Here is a 7,279-nt window from a genome sequence, read left to right as displayed (position 1 = left end):
CTCTATAATAAAATTGTTATATAGTCTGAAGAAACGTTGATGAAAACGTCTCAGTAATAAAGAGGTTAAGGGATAATGCCTTTGACTTCTCAACTCAGTATGCCAGTGTATCATCACACTTTTCACCTCGCTACCTTAGAATTAGAATTAGAAAATTACAAAGTTCTATCTGACATATTTGACCGTTTTGTTGCTAGTACCATGAGGTCAGAAACCAAATCTTCTATCTGCTCTATCAAAATCGTAAGATTATTCATCGGAATCGTTAGCCTGTCCCCGTAGGATTATGCGATTGTGTGGCCGCGGCGCGGTCGCGTTTTTTCGCGTAATTCTGCAACATTTGCATAATTTTGGATTATCCGCGTTTTTTCACGTTTTTTTTTTCCTTTTTTTCACAAAACAATTCATTAACGCCTCGCCATGTGTTTAAAGGGAAATAATCACCGTAATAAGTCTTATTTAAGTGAAAAGTTGGTTATTTCCCTTGGTAGAAGATCTTGGTTATGGTTTGGGATTTTGTTTCTTGAGCATGTTCAATTTTTCAATCCTTCAAAAGTTGTTGTTCTCATGTCTGCTGATGCTTCATGTTTGACAGTTGTCCCTGGATTTAGTAATGTGCCAGCATCAGAGGTCCAGATGTCCTTTTTTTTTTTTTTTTTTTTTTTTTTTTTTTTTTTTTTACATTTTTCTTTCCCACATCTAGATTCTAGATCGATGTAGATCTAGATCTACAGCTGAAAGTTACAGAGATTATATTTTTTAGTTGTTTTTTTTTTTTTTTTAACATATTATGTGTATTGTTTTCTTTCCCAAATACACTACAAATTACTGATACTGATATGTCTGTTTAAAATTTATCTGTACATAAAACATAAAAGTCATGAAAATTTGTGCTGAAAAAGTGCAAAACATGTCGCGAAAGGTGTTACGGTAACTTGCATAATTTGGCTTTTTTTGCATAATTTGGCCATCTAAATTCGCATAATTCTACGGGGACAGAACGAGTCGGGCGACTGTGTCTCGACCCGATCTCATCCACGTAGTGCAAAGGAAGTGGTAGTTCTAATTTCAGCTACGAATTGTCCCCCTTCGCGTCGTTATTTTTAGTTGTGTAAGAAAATCTCAGTCATTTTTACCGAAATTGATTTACGATTTTTTTCAACTTTTGCAGAAAACTGCCTAAAATTCGCGAATTCACGAAAATGGCAAAAGTTGCGCGAAAGTTGCGCTGAGGCCAAAAGTTGCGTGCGCAACTTGCGGGTTGCGCGCGCGAATTTCTCTGAGGACAGTTAAAAGTTTCCTCCAGACCTCATCTGCTGATCCGATTGATGCCCGCCGCCCTGGCCCCCTAGGAAATCACGGTCTTGCGGACGTTTTTCGTCGAGTTCCGTAATTAACCCGCATTTTTTTGCAATTTCCGCAGTTTCTTGCAATTTTTGGCAAAAATACATCAACGCTTTAATTTTAACAGAATTTTTAATACGAAATGGTGGGAGTAAAGAACCGATAGATAGGCCTACGTATGGTTTCGGCCCAGCTCTAGCCTACTGGGCGTACTCTAAAAACTATAACCGGAACTTCAGGCCGGAGTACATTTATTATACAACACAAACTGAGACCAAAGATACTACACCTATAGATCTAATGTGTGGAAGCGTGCGCGTGTGCTAGAAAGTAAGTGGGTGCGTGTGTGTGGTGTGCATGTGTGTGGGTGTGTAAGGTGTGCATGAGTGTGTGTGTGTGTGTGTGTGTGTGTGTGTGTGTGTGTGTGTGTGTGTGTGTGTGTGTGTGTGTGTGTGTGTGTGTGAGCGTATGTGCGCGCGCGCGTGAGAATATTGTTCGTAATCGTACATGATGAATGATGCACGTGTCTACATACACGGCGGTAATCGGGTACCTAGTCTCAGTTATTACCGGTACTATTGTTTATAAATTGAAAAAAAAAGTTCTGTATTTTACGATTTGACTTAGCGTTAAAACAATACCATACTGGTTATAAAAAAGAAAATATCTTAAATAGATCAAAACACAGATTACCGGTGTATCGAAGGTTTCAAAAGAAAAATAGAACAGGATCTGAATTGATTGGTGGAGCATAAGCTAATTTTACATATAGGCCTATTTAGAGTAGAGGTTGTTTCGAAAATCTCCCATAAATTTTTTTTGTTTTTATAGACTAAACCTCATACAATGTACTACACTTTTACTTTTAGATCTTTGCAAGAACCAAGTACAGTCCGTGCCGGCTTAAAGCACGTTTCGGACTCAAGCACGCTAAACAGCTCTTACCTATTTTTTGCTATATAAATTACACGCCTTTAAGCACGGTAACTTCGGCTTCAAGCACGCTTCATTTACAAGACAGTCAATATTTTTATGAATTCCCATCGAAGTTCGAACACAGTCTACACGGCAGCAGTGGAGTGTGTCAAGAGAAACACAAAGAACGCAAGTGATAGACACACACGTCACACACTCACACGGGCGGAGAGGAAGGCAGATGCACACAGCCGCGCATGCGGACATAGGATCTAGCCTAGGCCTAGGGCAAAGCTACACACGAACCAAAAAAAAAAATACAAAGAGAGTCGGGGAGACGAGAAAGGGAGGCTGGCTGCGATTTCACCTTTGACCCTCGCTATCCATTAAATGATTAATCCTGATTATGTTATTGTTACATGTATCACGCGCGAGGTGGAATGAAGGTGGTAGTATGAGTGGCACAGCGGGCAGTGGTACGCACAGGCAGTGTGTGGGCCTAGTGTGCTGTATCGTGACTGGCCGTCTAAGTTATGTTTTCATTTCCCATTCGACCACAAAACAAAAACAAACAAGCGAACAAAAACTACCATGGCGGGTGTCTAAATAACAGTGCACACTTTTGCGGGACCGCTATAGTCCTACTTACAAACAAAGGGAAATAGCACGTGAAATTTTCTACATGAAAATCTCTGGATTATGTCTACTTCGCACTCAAGCACGCTTCGGCTTTAAGCACGCTTAAGCTTTCTCCCAACGACCGTGCTTAAGTTAAAGCCGGCATGGACTGTACCCGGCATGTACTAAATTTGGTCAAATTCTATGCCTTCATTTAAAAGTTATAACGAAAACCGAGGGTTCCGTTATTTTGTGTCACGCAGTATTGCATTATATTTGGTCGATAACTTTATTGTTAACGCACTCGAGTGTGTGTACTAGTAAATCTTGTTAATAAAAGTTGTAATGTGGGTAATGATTTTTTTAAAAGCCGTTCTGCTTTTATGCTACTGGTACTCAAATTGCCATGCTTTTTTAACTAAAAATGTTAAGCCCGTATTAATGCACCAGGGACAGGAAGGTTGCAATTTTTTGGCTGTTTACCTTGCAATTTTTTGCAATTCTTCTGTTTCAAAAATGCAATTTTCAGCGGGGCCAGCCGCCGCCTCATTGATATCCCGCTTTTATCTACAGTGGAAACCTGATACATGTACATACAGTGGAACTCGGATTCAACGAGGTCGCCGGGCCTGACCTAAAATCTCGTTGAATCTGAGTGTTCGTTTATATAGCAAACACGAGGTTTTGTGTAGATAATTACAGGCACTGAGAAAGTAATAATAGTAATATAGTGTAAAGCGCATAGAGCCGGCTGTTGAGCGGGGATATGCGCGATACAAATGCTATCTATTATTATTATTAATGTATAAAGAGAAGTCACAAGTAGTGCCTGAAATGCCGGCATATTATTAGCTGTGCAAAAAAAGACCGATTCGTTCAAATGCATTCCTGTGTCATCTCGATTGTTTACAGCAAAGTTGTGTTGTTAGCATGCTGTGTAGATCCTAGCATAACGGCAACTTTTGATTTCATAGACAAGCGCACAATTCATTACGAAGATCTACGTCAAGACTATCTTATCGTTGTAATAATGATCAGTTGCAGAGAGGAAAAAAGACTGTGACACATTTGTATCTGCGACGTTCAACACCCGGATCGCTAGTGCACCCCCCCCCCCTCCCCGACACACACACACACACACACACACACAGTCACACGTGTGCAGGCTGCCCATCCGAGACACACGCCAGAGACTCGTGCGCGAGCCAACCACGCATGTGTTGGTATGAAAAAAAGGCCGCTGATTGGTCGCATGCAATCGGCTAAGTGAATAATGGTTCACGATGCAGTTGCGATGGATGGTTTCCGGGAATAGATAAAGTTCGTTCTGTGAGAAAAATGAACGAAGTCACGTCTGCGGGGGCTGTTCACCCTAGAAGAAGAGACGTCGTTGAATCCGAGTTCGCTGATTTAAGTGCTCGTTGAATCCGGGTCATTTTTTATTGATTTTAAAGAAGAAAAAGACGGGGAATTTATCTCATCTCGTTGAATCCGAGTTCCACTGTATAACACTAACAGGGATGGGGGGAGTAGAGAAAATGTCCTGTTATATCCGATTCCTGTTAAATCAGAAATTATGCAAGGAAAGTAAGCATTTGTGGACTAATCCTGTTGTACTTATTCATGGGTAGTGGGTAGTTGCCCTTGCCACAAGTACCCACGAACAGAGGTTTTGGCACCAACTTTCTCCTTGCCACCTTTAAACTAAACCACATCAGAAGAGCTTGGTCCACAGTATCTGCATCGGGTAGTCTCAGTGGCGTCGCATGGGTTGCAGACTAGGTGGTGCATAATAATTAATTGGAAAGTGCACAAATGCTTACTTGCTACTATTACTATTAAAATTGTAATGAGCGGTTGGCGGGCGCTCTGGTGTCGTCTGTTCTTTCTATTGCTTTCTGCGAGTCTCTCTGTGCGTGTGTGTGTGTGTGTGTGTGTGAGAGAGAGAGAGAGAGAGAGAGAGAGAGAGAGAGAGAGAGAGAGAGAGAGGCAAAGAGAGAGTGAGTGTGATTGATAACCAAACCTTGTCAGTGTCTGATCGATCAGTAAAAAGCAGACTTGTAATGGAAACAGTTCAATTTCTTTTACTTATCATACTACGTACAGGAAAAAAGCGAACATTTCTTGAGCTCAAAAATCCCGCGACAGATGAGGACCAAGCTCTTTTATGCGCAATTTCTCTTTTACTTCTAACTGTAGCCTGCAGAATGGCACAAGAAGCAAAGCGTTAACGTGATTCATCTAGATTTCTAGAGAAAGAAAGTTAGAATCTGCAGGATATCCAGTAATCTAGATCTATCGATATTTACACCTGTTTCTAGATGAAACCGCATAAAAGCTGCAATAAAGTGAAACAATACTAACAACTCACTATGCTCACAATCTGAGAAGATTTAAAGATTTCTAATTACTTCGTGCAGCACCAACAACCAGACTCAATTTGAAAATTTACCTCAACAGGACTTGCTACACACAATAGCGGGCGACAACAGTTTCGATACACCCATTCTTCATTGAGTTACCGTAGACTCTACTAGTCTACTAGTACTAGTGTAGTAGCCTAGATAGAGGCTAGCGGTAACTTGGATTAAATTTTAAGCTTGCACCAAATCGGTGCTGCGAACTGGAGTTTCACGCACCTTTCTTCTTGTGCAGGAAGGACGATGCATAGATTTCTCTACAGTGACAAAAATAACTTTGGTGCAAATGTTTTGCTTGCTCCCAGCAGACGTTACCACAAGCGGTGCGACGAGCATAAACCATCCACGCCGTCTGTCTCTTTGCTGGCGCGCGCGCAACCAGCGCGTGACGGGTCGCAAGGATGTAGGCTAGTCAGGGGCGAAGCGTCTATATAATCAAATAATCACTGCTTCCCTTTCTAATTTTTAAACATTGTCGCTGTCAAATTCATCCTTAAACGTAAACCTCATAAATTAAATGTAAAAAGACGTTCGTAACCAACAACGAACAGTATGCCTAACATTCAAAATGGTTTCACGGCCACAGAAATAGCCTCTTCACCCCTCTCGGGCCACTCCATAAGCAGTCGCAAGCTTTGATTAAGTAAGCTTAAAGTGAGGCTGGAATAGAGTTGAAGGGAACATGTGCATGGCAGTCAAAGCTGTTTCATTGCCGCATATACCCTGTTCACCCCTTTGGGGCCACAGTTAAAATCAATCACAAGCCCTGATTAAGTAAGCTAACTAACACTGGTCGAGTCTACCTCACAAGACTAACTCTTAATAATCTCTTGACTGCTGCTTGTGCTTGTTTTTTTTCCTCGACTTTTTACCGTCCTATAATCAGATCGTGACCTCGATTATGACACCAGCTCCTGGCCGCGAAAGGCTAACAAAAACAGCCAAATGTGAAATTTAAAAAATAATTTTGCGGCTCTCGGTCTAGTGAGGCAGGGTCCGCGAGCCGCAAAATGCGGCTCGTGGTAGGGAAAGTGTTAAAGGAACCTCGTCCTCTTGGTCCCATGGCAAGATATCTGGCCAGATATATCTCAGCCCAATAACTTACAGTTACAGGCTGGCGAACGCCCGTGGGGGCTCTTCATATTATTTTGTGAATGTGAGGACTCTCGCTCAAGTCAAAGTGACAGATAGAAGGGAAGTAACTCATTACTTTATCTCTAGTGATTGGTACAATAGAAGAACAAAGCTTAAGCGGGACTTTTGGTTCTTGAAGAAAAATCCCACTGTAGGCAAGTTCCCGCTTTAGGAATGCAAAGGGGAAATTACCGGAAAATTAAAAAATCCATATGATTACCTCCCTTCCATACCAATAAAATTTGCGCTTCCTTTTCTTGTCAACTTCGATGATTATCTTGGAGTTAATTTGAAAGAGACGCACTTCCTTTTGTCTTTGTTGGAAGCCATCTTTTCCTCGGTCTCGTTGCTTGAGCTGTCTATCGTACCAGTAGGTCCACTGTAGAGGCCTCTAGATCTATAGGATTTAAGATTACGATAGCCAAGTAAGCCTAATCCGCTGCCCTCAAAGAACTTATATTCTAATAACGTACTTGCTCAATGAATCACAAGAGAAATGATTCTCTGAATATATAGAGATCTATCATTCTGATGTCGGGGATGTCGCTTGGAAAGCCACGTGGCTGGGCCATCGTCTCAATGACTATGATTATCTCCAACAGTTTCCTTTTTGGCTATCTGTTCCCGACGTTTTACTGTGCATATTCATTAAATTGAGTCCGTCTTTCACTCCTCCAGTCGGGTGGGGGAATCCTTCACGGGTCGTCATATTATCGGCCCAAAGTAACCCCCGCCCCAAAGGGAGGTCACTAGAATATCAAGGCAATGAAGTGACTGTGTCCCTTCTTTCCCCTGCAAAGGTTCATGTAAACGCACGCTCCGTGTAAACACACGCCACGGAGCCCTCC

The sequence above is a fragment of the Aplysia californica genome, unplaced genomic scaffold, assembly GCF_000002075.1.
Source record: "Aplysia californica isolate F4 #8 unplaced genomic scaffold, AplCal3.0 scaffold00066, whole genome shotgun sequence".
Lineage (NCBI taxonomy): Eukaryota > Metazoa > Mollusca > Gastropoda > Aplysiida > Aplysiidae > Aplysia > Aplysia californica.
Note: the sequence above shows the minus strand (reverse complement) of the source record.